This window comes from Sciurus carolinensis, chromosome 3, assembly GCF_902686445.1.
Source record: "Sciurus carolinensis chromosome 3, mSciCar1.2, whole genome shotgun sequence".
Lineage (NCBI taxonomy): Eukaryota > Metazoa > Chordata > Mammalia > Rodentia > Sciuridae > Sciurus > Sciurus carolinensis.
In genome coordinates this window covers 117,782,487-117,799,902 of record NC_062215.1, presented here as the reverse complement: position 1 = coordinate 117,799,902, position 17,416 = coordinate 117,782,487, and the positions used below count along the sequence as shown (strand labels likewise).

Genomic DNA, 17,416 nt, shown 5'->3' with positions numbered 1-17,416 from the left:
GAAGCCATCCTCTTCCTCACTAGAATTCCTGGGATGACTAGAAAGAATGTAAACCCCACACTGTACCAGATTTGTGGACCAATTTCATTTACATCTCAATGGGGGGGTGCTTCAGCTAGTACCCATAGGCCATTGACCAATTCAACTGCTATTTTACAATAGTAATGCAGATTTCAATTGTTCTTACCCCTGCTTATTTTGGTGACAGACAGTGGTCACACAAACATGTCCACATCCTAAACCATAGAACCTGTGGATATTGGGGCTTACTTGGAGATAGGCAGATGTGAGCCCTATGAACATGAAGTTAGGGATGCTGTGCTACCTCCACAAGCTTTCTTTTCTTTTTTTAATCTTATTTTGTTTTTTAATTCATTCTTTTTAATTATACATGACAGTATAATCTATCTTGATATGTTTATACAAATATATTATAAATATTGATAAATATGGAATATATCTTATTCTAATTAGGATCCCAGTCTTGGGGATGCACAGGCATGAAGACCAATGGAATAGAATATAAGACACAGAGACAAACCCACATAAAAAGTTATCTCATACTAGACAAAATCACCAAAAACATAGATTGGAGAAAAGATAGCCTCTTCAACAAATGGTGCTGGAAAAATGGGAAATCCATGCCTTCCTTTAAAAAAAAGCAATTTCCTAAGAACATTCTGGTTCTGCCCTGTTCACTTCTCCACAAACAACCTGTTATCCTCCAGACTGTTCTCTCAGGGTGAGGCTATTCTTTCAGGCTCCAGGAATTTAAGATTTCTCCTTGCCAATAAAAACCCAAGTTACCCTGAAGGGGAAACGTCTATAAACTTTACACAGACCAAAGATTCCAGGACTCATAAAGGCAGGATAATTTAAAACAAAGACCATGAACCATGAACTCTGTAAGAATTAGTGTCAGGTAGAACTGAGGGCAAGGCCAAGGTGACCTCGATTTCCTTTAGATCTTTAGCATGTCATTATAATAATATCCTCCTCGTGGGTTTTGCTTGGGTACTCGTGGGTAAGAACCTGTCCAATAGCAACCTGTCAATCCTATTGTCAGTCAAAAGTCTAGAGATGGTACCTGAGTGGGACGCTAGCTATTAACTTCCCCAAGACCTCCAATAAACTGGGAAACAAAGGGAGCATGTTGTCACTCCTCTCTGGGAGGATCCCTCTCTCTTCCTTGAGTGTCTCTTCCTCCTTTTTTTTCCCTTTCTAATAAAATTTGCTATACTTTTGGCTAAGTCTCCTGTCTCACCTAAAATTCTCTCACATAAGAACAGAAGAACTGAGAACACATCACAATCTCCAGTATCAGTGGCATGGGATATTTAAGGTTGCAGTTGGAATTAAGGTTGGTAATCAGGTGTCTTTAAAGGACAGTTTATTCTGGACGACTTAGGTAGTCCCTAAAGAAAAGGGAGGCAGAAAAAAGGCCCTGCATGATGCTGGGAGAGAAAGACTCTGTGCCATTGTTGGTTTCAAGATGAAGAGAGGAGGGCAAGAGTCAAGGAACATGGGCTACCTCTAGAATCTAGAAAAGAAGAAAAAAAGTAGGTTTTCATGTAGAAATTTTAGAAAGGAATTCTGCCTTGCCAACATCTTGATTTTAGCCCAGTACGTCTCAGGCTCAACTTCTAACTACAGAACGTTAAGATACAAAATTTGTGTTGTTTGAAGCCATTAGGTTTGTTAATGGCAGCAAAAAGCATATCTGTGTTAGTTATCTCTCACTACATAATAAACTACCCCATTACTAGTGGTTTAATAGCAATGATCCTTTATTTTGGTCGTGAATCTGCAATTTGGGCAGGGGTCAATAGGACAGTTTGTCTCAGTACTATACTCTATCAGCTTGGATGCTTCTTCTGGGGCCTGACTACTTTCAAGAGGGTTCATTCCTATGGCTGAAAGATTTGTACTAGGTGTTAGCCAGTTGGCTGGGACTCAGCTGTGGCTGCGGCCTTGGAACACTTTCTAGACTGCACATATCTCTCCATAGCCTATTGGTCTTCTTCATGATAGGGAACAGACAGATGAGAGTGGTAGGAATGTGAGGTTAAGGGAAAAATTCTATAAACTGGGCCCAAAGTGCTTTCCCCCACATGAAGCTGAATGAACTGCTAGCTCTGAGTGGCTTAAACAACTCAAGAATCATTACTCATTACATACTGTGAAAGTGAAGAAGAATTTTTTGAATACTAGATGAGCTGATAGTAGAGTAAAATTACGCACCAAAGCAAATCTTCAATGTGGACCAGACCTTCCTATTCTGGAAACAGATGTCTGAAAGAAATTTCATCCATAAGGAGGTCTAGTCAAGGCCAGGTTTCAAGGCTTTTAATGACAGGATAACAGTCTTGCGTGGGGACAATGTTGTAGACTCCATATTGAAAGGCTTTGTGTTCTAGGCACAGTGAGAACCTAGGGTCCTTGAGCATATCAGTACACACACACTGCCAGTGTGCTACATGGGCAACCAGCAGTTATGACCCAGCTCCTCTTCCAAGATGCCCTCCTGAACTGCTATGCTAGAGAAATGGAAAAGTGCTTTTTAGAGAATAACATATCTCTCCAGGGTTTTCTAATTGTTTAGAATGCTCCTGTACATCCTACTTTTTACCTCATGATCACAGTGGTGTTTCTCCTGCTACATACTAATTTGAATCATCTAATGAATAAAAAGGTTACCAGCAGATTTTAAAGTCTACTGCCTGAGGATAACCTTTCCCCAGGCCATTGCTGCAACTGAGGCAGACACTGAGAAGACACTCATGCAATTCTGGAAGGATTCCAATATCCATGATCTCATCAAGAACTTTGCTTCATCTTGTGAAGTCACCAAGGAGTGTGTGAATGGCATCTGGGAAGAGGACACTGAAGAGGTTCCTCCATGACTTTAAAGGATTTGCCAAGAATTAAAAGGTTGCAAAAATCAACAAAACTTGGTTGAGATGGCAAACAGCTTTAACCTGTGTGTGGGAGAGGAGCTCCCAAAAGTGGTTCTTGAGGAATTGACCTGTGAGGATTTGAAATTCAAGCAGCAATGCACAGATGAAGAAGAGCCTAGAGTAAAGGAAACAATAGGAGAAGCAAAAGACAAAAACCAAACCAAACAACCCCCTCCCCCAAAAAAAGCCAAGAAAATTCTCAGTAAAAGGTTAAGTAATAGTTTTTTCAGAAATCAATTTGTTCTTTAGATGTTTGAAAACATGGAGCCCAACACTGAAAGGTTTCCATCAATAGGAATGTTCCTGGTGTGTTATGTGATTACTGGCAAGGCTTTGACAAAAATAGAAACAAACCAAGCAAACCACTATGGACATATTTCTGAAAAAAGTGACATGTCCTCCAGAAGAGCCTCAAGCAAGTCCTTTGGGAGGGATTTCAGAAGAAGGCATTGCTATCACAGGAGATGACAGCTCCATGTGTGCTAATGTCCCTGAAGACTTCCAGTGGGACAGAGTGTGCATGTGGAAGACAGTGATGCTAATGCTCCTGGCCCTGTGTCGGACTGAGCTAATGTGCACATTTGTGTCTTAGTTCTTGACAAAAAAGCTTAAACAGTAAAAATAAAAAATAAATTCTAAAAGCAGAAAAGACTTGTAGAATGAGGATATAAAGAAATATTTTTGTACAGTCTAAGTGTTTGTGTTTTAAGCTAAGTATTATTAAAAAAAGTGTCAATTTTTAAAACCTAAAAAGTTTATAGTTACAGAAAGCTAAGGTTTATTATCGTTAAAGAAAAAACTTTAGCCTATGTGTGTAGTATTTGTAAAGTCTACAGTAGCACACAGTGACACCCTAGGCCTTCACATTCACTCACCACTCACTCACTCACTTACTGACTCACAGAGACCAACTTCAGGTCCTGCAAACTCCATTCATGATTAGTGCCCTATACAGGTGTACCATTTTTATTATCTTTCACTGTATTTTTACTGTACCTCTTCTATGTTTAGATATGTTCAGTTATAAGTTTAGCCACATCACTGAATTGAACTCAAGAATTTAACTGGACTCTGGATTTATATCTTGAACACTTAAATTTTATGAGGTTAGTTTCATTTACCAAAGACATAGCTATGCATATTATCTTACTGTCATGGAATTCATGGCAGGTTTTTACTAGAAAAGGAGATGCAGCCTAGTGGAAGGTCACTGGGGGTGGGCTCCTGAAGGGGATATTGGGACCTCCAACTGCTCTTCTCTCTCTTTCACTTCCTGGTAACCATGATGTGAGCAGCTTTGTTTGACCATGTGCTCCCTACCATGATACTCTGCCTCCTTAGAGGCAATGAGGCCTAGCCACCATGGACTGAAACCTCCAACCATGAGCCAAAGTACATCTTTCCCTCTTATAAGTTGATTATCTCAAGTATTCTGCCATAGAGATGAAAAGCTGATTTATACACTCTATCTCAGGATGTGTTCTGGTAGAGATGTCATATGCTCAAGCAAATCACACAGCCAATCCAAGGGTCAAAGAGTGAGAAAATACCTTTTTCCCACTATAAGGTATGGAAGATGTAGAACATCACTACAAAAGAGTGAAGAAATAAGACTAGTAATTCAATATATCCTGACTATGCCAGTATCTCTCATTTTCTCTACCCTGCTCTCTCTCCTTCCCTCCTCCTTCCTGTTATTTTCTGGAAGTGATAATGAACCAATGCTTAAAAACAAACAAACAAACAAAAACCATTTCTATCTGGAAAGATGATGCTCTCATGGTTCTTTTTTACTTCCTTCTTTGGAAAACTTTTTTTTTTTTTTTAATCACACCTTTTAGTGGCAAATCTGTAAGCTACTTTGGATATCTGGAAATTAGAATACTCACTGTGGTGTTTAATAATTTATTTGATATTCCAAGGGAGGCAATGGGAGAATTAGTTTCAATGTGTTAATTTTGTTACTTTTCCTCTTTTGTTAAAGTTTTTCATGTTCTTTATTTAAAAATCCACTCATTTAACTTTTGTCTTTCTGATGCTAACCCATTTGAGGCCTTACACTAGCTCTCTAAAGTAATCCCAGCTCAGTCCAATCAAAGGTTTTAGAAGCTAAATCTTTAATACAAACGATGCATTGTTATCTTTTAAAGAAATAGGTTAAACAGTTGTGTGTATGTGTGTGTGTGATATTACTTATATAAATAGATATTTGTGATATTATATATTTTTTTCAGAAAAATGAGGAAAGCTAGGTTACCCCTAGGAAATGAAGGTAGTGTTTCATTTTCACTTTATCCTTTGCATACTATCATTGTCTGAGGGTTACTCAGTAAGCAAGTAATATTTTGATAATAAAGAGTTGTTAAAAATAAAAACTACCCATCATTATACTTTAAATATTTTGACAGGCTGTCTTAGTTGGCAAGTGAGAAAGAAACTTCATGCTACCTTGAATTACTAGGTTCTAATTGTGTATTACCTTTTCAGAGTAGTGGAGAAGGACACATGGGTGCTTTTGAGGGGTCAGGAAGAGTCTTTCAGGGTTCAGTAGGAGATTTTATTTTGTGTTGCTCTAGTTCCAATTGAGTTTCTCCTGTGGTCTTTCATTGCTAAATATGTGTTACTCTAAAATGATCTGTCCTTGCAATCATTTCTAGGCATTCCAGATTTAGCTCATCTTCCCATAAAGGGATGTCACTTACAGGAAAAGTGACCAAGAATTTGTGCTTTCTTATGAAAGCTCTGTAGTCTCTGTAGCGTCATTTTGTGTCATCTTAAAATGACTTGTAGCTAGGCGGCAGATGTCATTTCTTTTAACAGAACAATCTTTTTTCTGCAATCCTCAAATACTCTTTTTTTCTTAAACCTTAAGATAATTTTAATCCATCAGTACCAACTGTCAAGGAGAAAAAAATAAAAATAAAACCAAATTTCCCAGGACCAGGTTCCTCCTGGGAATTTTAGCATGGGTACGGGATTTATAAGTCAAATTCATGGCCATTCATGGAAGTCAGTCCCCCTATCCCAGCCATCTGTGTACTTTCTGGGAATCAGATGGAGACTGGAGTGGCCCGGTGGTCAGAGCAACACCTTTTGCTAAATCCAAAACCTGGCTCTCTCCATTACCATGTTGTATGACATCTGGCAAGTTATTAAAGCCTTATTGAGCTTATTTTTTCTCTCCTAAAAAGTGGGGATAAAAACATCACCTACCTGTCTGGGTCCTGGGAGGATGAAATAAGAGCAAGTGGAATAATCTGTAAGAGTATCTGACCCTTATGGGCACCCAATAAACTTAATTAGTTACCCCTTGAATGCCCTGAGGGGTTAATTTAAAACTACACAATGAACATTTACTTTATAGAAAATAATAAGATTAAATATGTTATTTTATGAGAAAACCCACAAGTGTCTTTGATCTAAACCAGGTGTACTTACATATGAATGTTTTATAGCCATGGGATACTTAAAGCTAAGGTTTAAACTGGAACAAACTTAGGAGCACATCTGCTTTGTAATGTCTCTTTGTAGCTTTTCTTATGTCATTACAGACTATGTATAGGATTGGAGAGAAGGGAAGAAATAATCCCTTGCTTTGACATAAAATTGCTTTAAAAGTCTGAATTAGAGGGCTGTAAATCATGTAACAGTGTTCCAATTTTATTACAATGTACTTCAGGATATGAATTTGATTTTCTGAAAAATTTCAACAGATATAGCTTTATTATTCATTTTCTAGGGTTCTAGCTATATTGAATTACACATCATCGCATAATGTTACCAAATTTTATTTTCATGTTATGTATTATCCCTTTGAACTCAACATGTGGAACATTTAATTCCTGTAAATGGGAATTTGCTTATTAAAAATGCATAGGATGTAAAACAAACCAATGACTCTTCCATCTATACTGAGCAATATCATCCTCTGCTCTTGAACATATATGCACATTATTTTAATCACACTCTCCCAGAAATTGAAGATAGAAGAATATTGCTTCATCAAGTAAAACATTTCTCAGAGAAATTATATTACATAGGGATAATGTATAATATTTGGTGGGTACAGAAATGAATCTAACTTAGGTTTGACTGCACAATATGATATTTTCTCTTGTGTCTTTTTTGACAGAGTTGCTGGTGAGTGACCAAGAAAGAATTTGGAGCCTAGGGCATCCTGAGACAAAGTAGGGTGAGTTTCTCAAGGAGTCACTAGGTGGGTGGACTTCTGGTAGAGTGAAGACTGTATCATGTAGAGATTCTTATAAACTACAATTGTAGGTCCTAATGTTATGAGTGTATATTTTTTGTTTTGTAAAGGATCAAAGTCTCAACTCCTTTAGAACTCAATCATAACTCAGACTGGTAGCTGACATGCCAAATTTTAGTGGGCATAATTTGAAATGGATGAGAAATTATCACAGGTGTTAACAGGTCCAAATATGATGCCGTAGTAAAGCAACAGAGTGCTCACAAAGGACTCAAAAGAGGCTTGATGGAGTGTGTTGATCCCTGCCAAGCAGCATCTGTCCTCAAAATGCCTGGCCGAGAAACTTCATGCCAAATTTGAAAGCTTATCTGAATTTCTGTCAAAGAAAACGCCTTGCATACTGAACACTATTTGCAATTATCAAAAACCACAGATTTATATTGTAACTAATTAAATTTTGATCAAGGACATCTGCTTCAGTAAAAACAAAGGAGCATAAAGAAGTCATAAGCTCTTAACACTTCTTCCCATTTAACAACCCTTAGGGGGGAAAATTGGGTTTGAGACATAACTTATTTTTATTGTTACTAAACCCAGCATTCATTACTCTGCAGATGCACTTACAAAGGAAACTTTATGACCATCATAGGTGTCCTCATAGGAAGTGGGTAGTTTTCATAAAGAACAGGTTGATAGCTTTGGCTTCTGTTGGCTTCAGGACTTGTGGTCTCTTTGCCCACAGGTTGTTAGACTGGAAACCTTCAGTTATTCACTCCACCACACTTAGTGCCAAGGCTATTCCTGGCCGACTCTCTCCACTCTCCACAAAGTGGTAATTCCACCCTGATGCACTGAGACTTTCTGCTTACTCTTTTTTGCTTTGGACTCTCTTGAGAAGGTAACATACTTTTTGAAACTGTGTGAGCTACAACAGTAAATAAGTGTTCCACTAATTTATTCCCTGTTTCTCTTTTTATAGATAAATGTTTATGATACCAATAAACTTTAGAAACTCATCCATTGAGAACTAGATTTTAAATCTCAGAAAACACACTTTTTTTTCTAGTCATTAGTTCCCAAAGTTGATCTTTCAAAAAATTATGTCTCTTTAGTGGATGACAATGTACTTTCCTTGGGAGTTATTTTTCTAGGTTATTTTTTCAGTGGAGAGAAATATAAATGAAGGAACCATAAATGATCAAAAAAGCTTACCCTTCCCATTTTTATCACTTTACTGACTAATGTTATACTTGATGAAATATCATATAGAAATAGCTATATTAAAATTTGATTTAAAATTTGTCAAAATACATTGGTTCACGTTCTTGACTTTGTAAGCTAAGTGTACTTTGTGTTCCCTAATATTTTAATGATAATCATGACGCTATGGTGACTAAAAGTAACTTTTTTTGTGAAATTCAGTTGTTACTTTTAAACATTTAGACATAGTTATTATAGCAAATTAAATATGTACCTGTGTTGCCACAATCTGAGAAACTTGCTTTAATATTTGCAAAATTTTCTTATTCATCTTTTAATCATTTGCTCTTTCAACTAAAAACAGAGTAGATAATATTATGGATAAATGGGATTGTAGTCAACAATTTTGTTTTTTCATGGTGATGGGGAATTGAACCCAGGGCCTTATGCATGCTTGCCAAGCACCCTACCACTGAGCTACATCTCTAACACAGGTGGCTGTTGTTAATTGGGAATAATGACAAAAACCCCCTAACAAATTAAAAAATCTTCAAAATATGTGCCTTGTCCATCCATCCTGATGTTTACAAATCTTTTTATGTATAGATGTGCCTCTATTATTTTTTAATTGTGTGAAAAACATTCAAAAATTCAGTTATTATAATATCACTAAAAACACAGTGAATGTTTTTTTAATCTAAAGAGAGATAAAGATAACTAAATCTTTGAAAATTCACAATGACTTTATGGCATACTATTTTTCCCATTATTGAAAAAAGTGGGGATTCCCTTTTGACTCCTGATGGTTCTTTAAATATAGACTAGTGTTTTAGTCAGCTTTTTCACTGATGTGACTTAAAGACTTGAATAGCACAATTCTAGAGGAGCAAAAGTTTACTTGGGGGCTCACGGTCAGAGGTCTCAATCCACAGACAGCAGGCTCCATTCCTTGGGGTTTGAGGTGAGGCAGAACATTATGGCAGAGAAGTGTGGTAGAGGGAAGCAGCTCACATGATGATCAGGGAGCAGAGAGAGACTCCACTTGCCAGATACAAATACATACCCCAAAGCCTTGCCTCCAGTCCCATGTCCTCCAGTCACACCCTACCACTTTCATTACCAATCAATTAATCCCTATCGGGGATTAATTCACTGATTGGAGTGACTCTCACAATCCAATCATTTCTCCTACAAAACTTCTTGCATTATCTCACACTTGAGTTTTTGGGGGATACCAAATCTAAACCATAATAACTAGTTTAAAATTATTTTAACTAAGAAGAGTTTTTTTTTTTTTTTTTTTTTTAGATTTCTTTACTCTTTTTTTTTAGATTTCTTTACTCTTCATTTCCATTCATAGAACAAATGAATTCCATTTGGGGATCGAAATTCCATAAAGAGTATCCTCTGAAGATCTATTATATATTCAAAGGTAAGGAGAGAAAAATACAGTGGTACTGAAAGGCCTCAAATCCCTGCCTTAGAGCAAGCCATGGGCCTTTGGGGGCAAAAATGCAAATGCTAAACCTCTAAATGGCAAATGTGTTTTGAATGGTAGTATTTTCTTAGTTTGTTATTTTATTGTGAATAATTATGCTATAACAATCCTGTTTCCATAAGATTTTCTTGGAATGGTTTACCCTTGAATGAACTTGTCAAAACTCCAAGCTTCATGTAACTTTCAGAAACTCTAAAAGTCAATGAATCTATTATTTTATTTTTCTTTTCTCCTCAGGAATAATGATTTGGGGTGGAGAAAAGCCTTGTGGACAGGTAGTTGGATGACCTCTGTGGTTCAGTTCTTGCCTCTACCTGGAGTGGGTAGGTCCCTTAACCTTGAATTCTATGATAATTTGTAACATGAGGGACTTTGCAGGAGATCATCTCTAATACCCCATTTAAAATATCTTTTCATCTAAATCCATTTACACACTAATGGATTGCAGAATAGGAAGCAGATGACCTTAAAATAAGTGCTTTAAAAATCACTTTCTATTTTTTCTCACTAAGTTTATCTCTTTTGAATTTGGAAGTATGGCTTAATGAACCATAAATAAAATTTGAACCACAGACAAAACTTTGAGTTGCTTATAAGAAAAAATCCACAAACTATTTTGTTTATAAATAAAATATCCAAAAAACAAAATATTTTGACCAAGATGGTTCAAAATATTTTTATTCTTTACATAAAGCTACTAATTTACAAAACCATATTGTTAAGTAATGAAAATAACTCCCTAGTCAAACTGTCAAGCTTTCTAAGACTGGCCCAGGAGCCACAGAGCAGACATAAATAAACATGGTTGTTTAAAATTCACAGTTATGAAGAAAAATCACAACAATTTCCAGTAAATAAATACATTTTCAATGCTACATATTTAAATTTTAAAAGCTTTTCCTCAGGAGAATAAGAAAACTGAAACTGCATAACTGTGTTTCTGAAGAAAATGTATTGATGGGCGAGATATCAATTCAAGTGGCAAAACTCTTTAATGACCAACTAGTTAACTTCTTTGTTTCTAAGAAGTAATATAATCAATACTTTCATGTATCTGCTTCTCCAGCTATGCTCTCCTTGGGAAAATGTAGGGCAGCTCATCTCTGATCTTTTTTTTTTTTTTTTTTTTCTTCTCCAAACGAACAGTAACTATCTATTATAACACTTAGGTCACTGCATCATAATACTTGATTTTCTGGTTAACTCTCTCACCATTTGAGAGCTTCTTCTTTGCTTTAATAGTAAAAGGAAGTTGTATCATCAAGACAGTAGATCAACTAGGACTGAGGAATTCACTCTAAGTGATAGCAAGATGTGTTTGCAACAATCCCTCAATGTGGAGGACTGAACACATCGCTTAAATGGGAAGCTAGACACAGGGGGCTATCTCATTGAATAGGATCCCAAATTTCCCAATTAGGTTACAGTGGGATGCAAAGAACCGTCACAGCTCAGGTGTGGACCTCTGAAGCTCAGACTGAAGGGGCTGGTTCTTCACAACTGAATGGCTAGTTGAGACATGGTTTGCTTTTCCCAGGTGACTCATTCTCTGTTTATCTCAGTCAGTTTTCTAATTCTCCAGGGTTTTGCAATGTATCAGAACTGAATCACTCCATCAAGGCCACTCTGTCTTGAGAGCAATGCAAGAAAAACAACACCAGCAATAACAACTGCTCAATATTATTAAGTTCTTACTGAGTTCAAGGAACTGTGCAAAATAATATACATGTATTATGTTATTTAATCCACACAATAACCTTAGGAATCACTATACCTGTTTTTGTAGATTAAAAAAATAGAGGACCAAAGATTAAGTCCTAGGGCCACAATAATAACTATATTAATTTTAGATCAAATGTATCAAAAGTCATTGTGCCATAATTTATCTCTTGATAAAAGAGGTTGATGAGTGTTCTTGAAAGTATTAATAACTATAAAACCTGTGATATGACACTGCTCTCATCTATGTTCCCATGTACAGCAGAATTTCAACATGTTTTCAAAATAATACGGAAAACTTGTAATGTGGATAAGATTCTTGATCGTGATCCTAGCTTAAAGTTTCTCTACATTAACCTCAATTATTATGGCATTAGACCAAATATGTCATTATCTTTGGGTTGACAAAGTGGGCAAAGTCTATAGAACAAAAATGCAACATGGTTTTCTTTTCATAGTTGGAGAGAAGAAGCACTACACAGGAAATAAGGGCAGCCTTATTAGATGGCATGGAACAGATTACTAAATGTCTGAAATTCTTTCGAAGGACAAGGAATTCCCTGAGAGGTAAGGCAGTCAGCAAAATTTTAATGAAGGAAGTAATACAGTGTGATCACCATAGTAACTACCATTTACTGACCACCTATTCCTACACGTTGAGTGTAGTTCTAGCTGTTTTATATACATTATTCCTCTCAATAACTTTGACTAGCACATGCTCTTTTCACATTTGCCAAGGAGATTAAGACACATTAGATAATTTGCCTAAGGTCTTACTACTAATAAGAAGTGGGACTGGGATTTGAATGTTTCTCTGTCCAATTCAAGAATATAAGATAGTTGAAATATAAAGATGACAAATATGTAAATAATGTGTTGCAGAGATAACTTTTTATTCCCAAAGTCCATTTTCTTCTGGTTTAGGAATAGAATCCTCCAACTGCACTTGGGCTTGTGGTTGCCAGTTCAAGTGTACTTACCTTTATGCTTCCTTACAGCAAAGTGTTGCCATGTGCCTGCAATCTAACCAGTGGGAAATAACCTAATGGATGTGGACAACTTCTTCAGAGAAAGTGCATGGACTTCATTTCCCCCCCTTTTCTCTCTGTGGCTGGAAAGTGGACTTGATAGTGGAAGCTGGACTATCTATCTCGAATGATGTGAGAAGGATGTGAGATTTCCAACACCATGGGTAGCAAGGCCAACCCTGGAATCTTTCGATTATTATTTAAGGAAGAAATAGCTTCCAATTTGCTTAAGTTGCTGTCATTTCAGATTTTAATATTCTAGCCTCATATCTGTTATCTTAATGAACTCATCAAGTGAAACAACAGAGGTTAAGAGGCAGAAGCAGTAATAAAAAATATGTTGGGGAAAAAATGAAAGTCAAGGCTGCATTTGATGTGCAGCAGAAAATATTCTTAAAATTACAATTCAGGTTGTTAAGGAAGTTCTTTGGTTTAGTTGAGGAGTACAAGATTTGCATTTTAGTAAATAAGAACATTCAAAGGGATTTGAGCAAATGTTTGTATATTTATTAATTCACTACTTCCTCATCAAATATATGTTCATATGTAGTCTGAGTGGTATGATTAAAAATCTCTGTTCTTAAAGATTTAGAGATAACTAATATTTAATTATTTGGTGAAATGACTAGTAAGAAATAGCCAGGACACAGGAATGCAAGTTAGATTATCTAATAATATAGATATGGAGTACTGATATACAAATTAGAGACTTTCATACTGAACTGCATTCAAGAATAAGAGATTGATGGCTGGGGTTGTAATCCAGAGTAGAATTCATGTTTTGAAAATTGATAAACGCTTTAGCCACACTAACAAAGAGAAGGAGAGAGAAAACTCAAATTACTAAAATTCGAAATGAACAAGGAAATATCAACAGATACGAGTGAAATACAAAACATAATTAGAAGCTATTTTGAAAATTTATACTCCAACAAATCAGAAAATCTCGCAGACATCAATAGGCTTCTAGAGATATATGAATTACTTAAACTGAACGGGGAGGACATACACAACTTAAATAGATCAATTTCAAGTAATGAAATAGAAGAAGTCATCAAAAGCCTACCGACAAAGAAAAGTCCAGGACCAGGAGGGTTCTCAGCCGAGTTCTACAAAACCTTTAAAGAAGAGCTCATTCCAATACTCCTCAAAGTATTCCATGAAATAGAAGAGGAGGGAACCCTCCCAAACCCATTCTATGTAGCCAATATCACCCTGATACCTAAACCAGACAGAGGCACATAGGGGAAAGAAAATTTCAGACCAATATCCTCAATGAACATTGATGCAAAAATTCTCAACAAAATTTTAACAAATCGCTAAAATTTGAGGATATATTAAATATATTAAAAAGATAGTGCACCACGATCAAGTGGGTTTTATCCCAGGGATGCAAGGTTGTTTCAACATTCAGAAATCAATAAATGTAATTCATCATATCAACAGACTTAAAGTCAAGAATCACATGATTATCTCGATAGATGCAGAAAAAGCATTTGATAAAATACAGCATCCCTTTATGCTCAAAACACTAGAAAAAATAGGGATAGTGGGAACATTCCTTAACATTGTAAAGGCCATCTATGCTAAGCCCATGGCCAATGTTATTCTAAATGGTGAAAAACTGAAAGCATTCCCTCTAAAAACTGGAACAAGGCAGGGATGCTCTCTTTCACCACTTCTATTCAACATTGACCTTGAAACTCTAGCCAGAGCAAATAGACAGACCAAAGAAATTAAAGGTATACGAATAGGAAAAGAAGAACTCAAACTTTCCCTATTACTGATGACATGATTATATATTTAGAGGAACCGGGAAATTCTACCAGAAAACTTTTAGAACTCATAAGTGAATTCAGTAAAGTAGCAGGATATAAGATTAATGCTCAGAAATCCAATGCATTTTTATACATAAGTGATGAATCTTCAGAAAGAGAAGTTAGGAAAACTACCCCATTCACAATAGCCTTGAAAAAAGTAAAATACTTGGGAATCAATCTCACAAAAGAGGTGAAAGACCTCTACAATGAGAACTACAGAACACTAAAGAAAGAAATTAAAAAAACCTTAGAAGAGGAAAGATCTCCCATGTTCTTGGATAGGCAGAATTAATATTGTCAAAATGGCCATACTACCAAAAGTGCTATACAGATTCAATGCAATTCCAATTAAAATCCCAATGATGTACCTTACAGAAATAGAACAAGCAATCATGAAATTCATCTGGAAGAATAAGAAACCCAGAATAGCTAAATCAATCCTTAGCAGGAAGAGTGAAGCAGGGGGTATCGCAATACCAGATCTTCAACTCTACTACAAAGCAATAGTAACAAAAACGGCATGGTATTGGTACCAAAATAGACAGGTAGATCAATGGTACAGAATAGAGGACATGGACACAAACCCAAATAAATACAATTTTCTCATACTAGACAAAGGGGCCAAAAATATGCAATGGAGAAAAGATAGCCTCTTCAACAAATGGTGCTGGGAAAACTGGAAATCCATATGCAGCAGAATGAAACTAAACCCCTAACTCTTACCATGCAAAACTCAACTCACAATGGATCAAGGATCTCAGAATCAGACCAGAGACCCTTCATCTTATAGAAGAAAAAGTAGGTCCAAATCTTCAACATGCCAGCTTAGGATCAGGCTTGCTTAACAGGACTCCCATAGCACAAGAAATAAAAACAAGAATCAATAACTGGGATAGATTCAAACTAAAAAGCTTTCTCTCAGCAAAGGAAACTATCAGCAATGTGAAGAGAGAGCCTACGGAGTGGGAGAAAATCTTTGGTATGCATACTTCAGATAGAGCACTAATTTCCAGAATATATAAAAACTCAAAAAACTCTACACAAAGAATACAAATAATCCAATCAACAAATGGGCTAAGGAAATGAAGACACTTCATAGAAGAAGATCTACAATCAACAGACATATGAAAAAATGTTCAACTTCTCTAGTAATAAGAGAAATGCAAATCAAAACTACACTAAGATTCCATCTCACCCCAATTAGAATGGTGATTATCAAGGATACAAGCAACAATAGGTGTTGGAGAGGATGTGGGGAAAAAGGTACGCTCATACATTGCTAGTGGGGTTGCACGTTAGTGTAGCCACTCTGGAAAGCATTGTGGAGATTCCTCAGAAAACTTGGAATGGAACCATCATTTGACCCAGCTATGCTACTCCTCAGCCTATACCCAAAGGACTTAAAATCAGCATACGACAGTGATGCAGCCACATCAATGTTCATTGCTGCTCAATTCACAATAGCCAGATTGTGGAACCAACCTAGATGTCCTTCAATTGATGAATGGATAAAGAAACTGTGGTACATACATACAATGGAATATTACTCAGCCATAAAGAATAATAAAATTATGGCATTTGCAGGCAAATGGATGAAACTGGAGAATATCATGCTAAGTGAGATAAGCCAATGCTAAAAAACCAAAGGACAAATGATCTCGCTGATAAGCGGATGATGACACATAATTGGGAGGGAGGGGGCAAGAATAGAGGAAGGAGGGACTGCTTAGAGGGAAAAGAGGGGTGGGAGGGGTGGGAAGGTAGAGAAAAAAATAACAGAATGAATCAAACAACATTACCCTATGTAAATATATGATTACACAAATGGTATGCCTTTACTCCATGTACAAACAGAGAATCAACATGTATCCCATTTGTTTACAATAAAAATGAATTTAAAAGAAAAAGAATTCATGTTTTGCATACAAAAGACCCTGGGTTCAATTCCTAGTGTGCGCACACACACACACACACACACACACACACACAAATAAGAGAAAATGGGATGTTAACTGAAGACCATAAGTAAAAATTTCAAAGAGGTGATGCTTAACCTGAGACCTAAAGGGAGACTACAAGTAAATAAGATAAGAACACAGAAGTGACATGGTAGAAAATATTTTGGGCAGAGCTTGAATGAGAGAGCATGCATGGCCCATTCCAAGATCAAAAGCCACCCGGAATAGTCAGACTAGAAAGTGTTAGGAGATACATGAGGAAATTTCTGGTGATGTTCTCTAATCAAAGGATTTGGGAATGGTTAAAAATCTAACCCTTAAACAACAGAAACACTTACTGGTTGGAAATACAAAGAACAACAGATCAATATGCTATATAAAAGGAGCTTCAAATTCTTTGCCATTTCTCCTATTGAGAGATAGGGTCTATGCTGCTTACCTTGAATCCTAGCTGTTCCTTGAATCTGGTAACCTACTTCTATTAATAGAATGTGCTGGGAGTAACACTGGAGAATTTTCATACCCATACCTTGGAAGGTCTTGAACCTTCCATTTTTGTGACCTTAAAGGTCTGCACATGTTAAACATATTAATGATGAGAAAGACCTGGCCAACCTTAACCTTTTCCAATAGCCATAGCTTCTCTAAACATATGACTGAGTCCACCTTGAATGTTCAATTTCAGCTGAGCTCAGTCAAGCTGAACAGAAATTCCAGCCAGTATCACATGAAAAGGAAAACTGTTGAGCTTATGCCAGGTAACCAGTATTATTCTGAGAAATAGTCAGTTGTTGTTTTAAGTTTCTGTGTTTTGTAGTGGTTGATAGTGCAGAAATAGCTGACTGAAACAGTGGGAGAGACAAAAATCTGAACCAGCTGAAAAGGAATCAGAATCATGGAGTGTTAAGGAAGGATATGGAAGACAGAATTTTACATAAGGACCAATCTACAGTATCAAATATTATCAAGTGGTCAGGCAACATGCCAAATTTAAAAAACATCATTATTATGCAGAGGGTTGATCAG

The 17,416-nt window shown here is 36.4% G+C and overlaps 1 protein-coding gene across 6 annotated transcripts in view; it reads right to left on the bottom strand.

The window, feature by feature from the left end:
- B3galt1 (beta-1,3-galactosyltransferase 1) overlaps positions 1-17,416 on the bottom strand; it is a 557,516-nt gene that overhangs the window by 141,223 nt on the left and 398,877 nt on the right. The window lies entirely within an intron of this gene.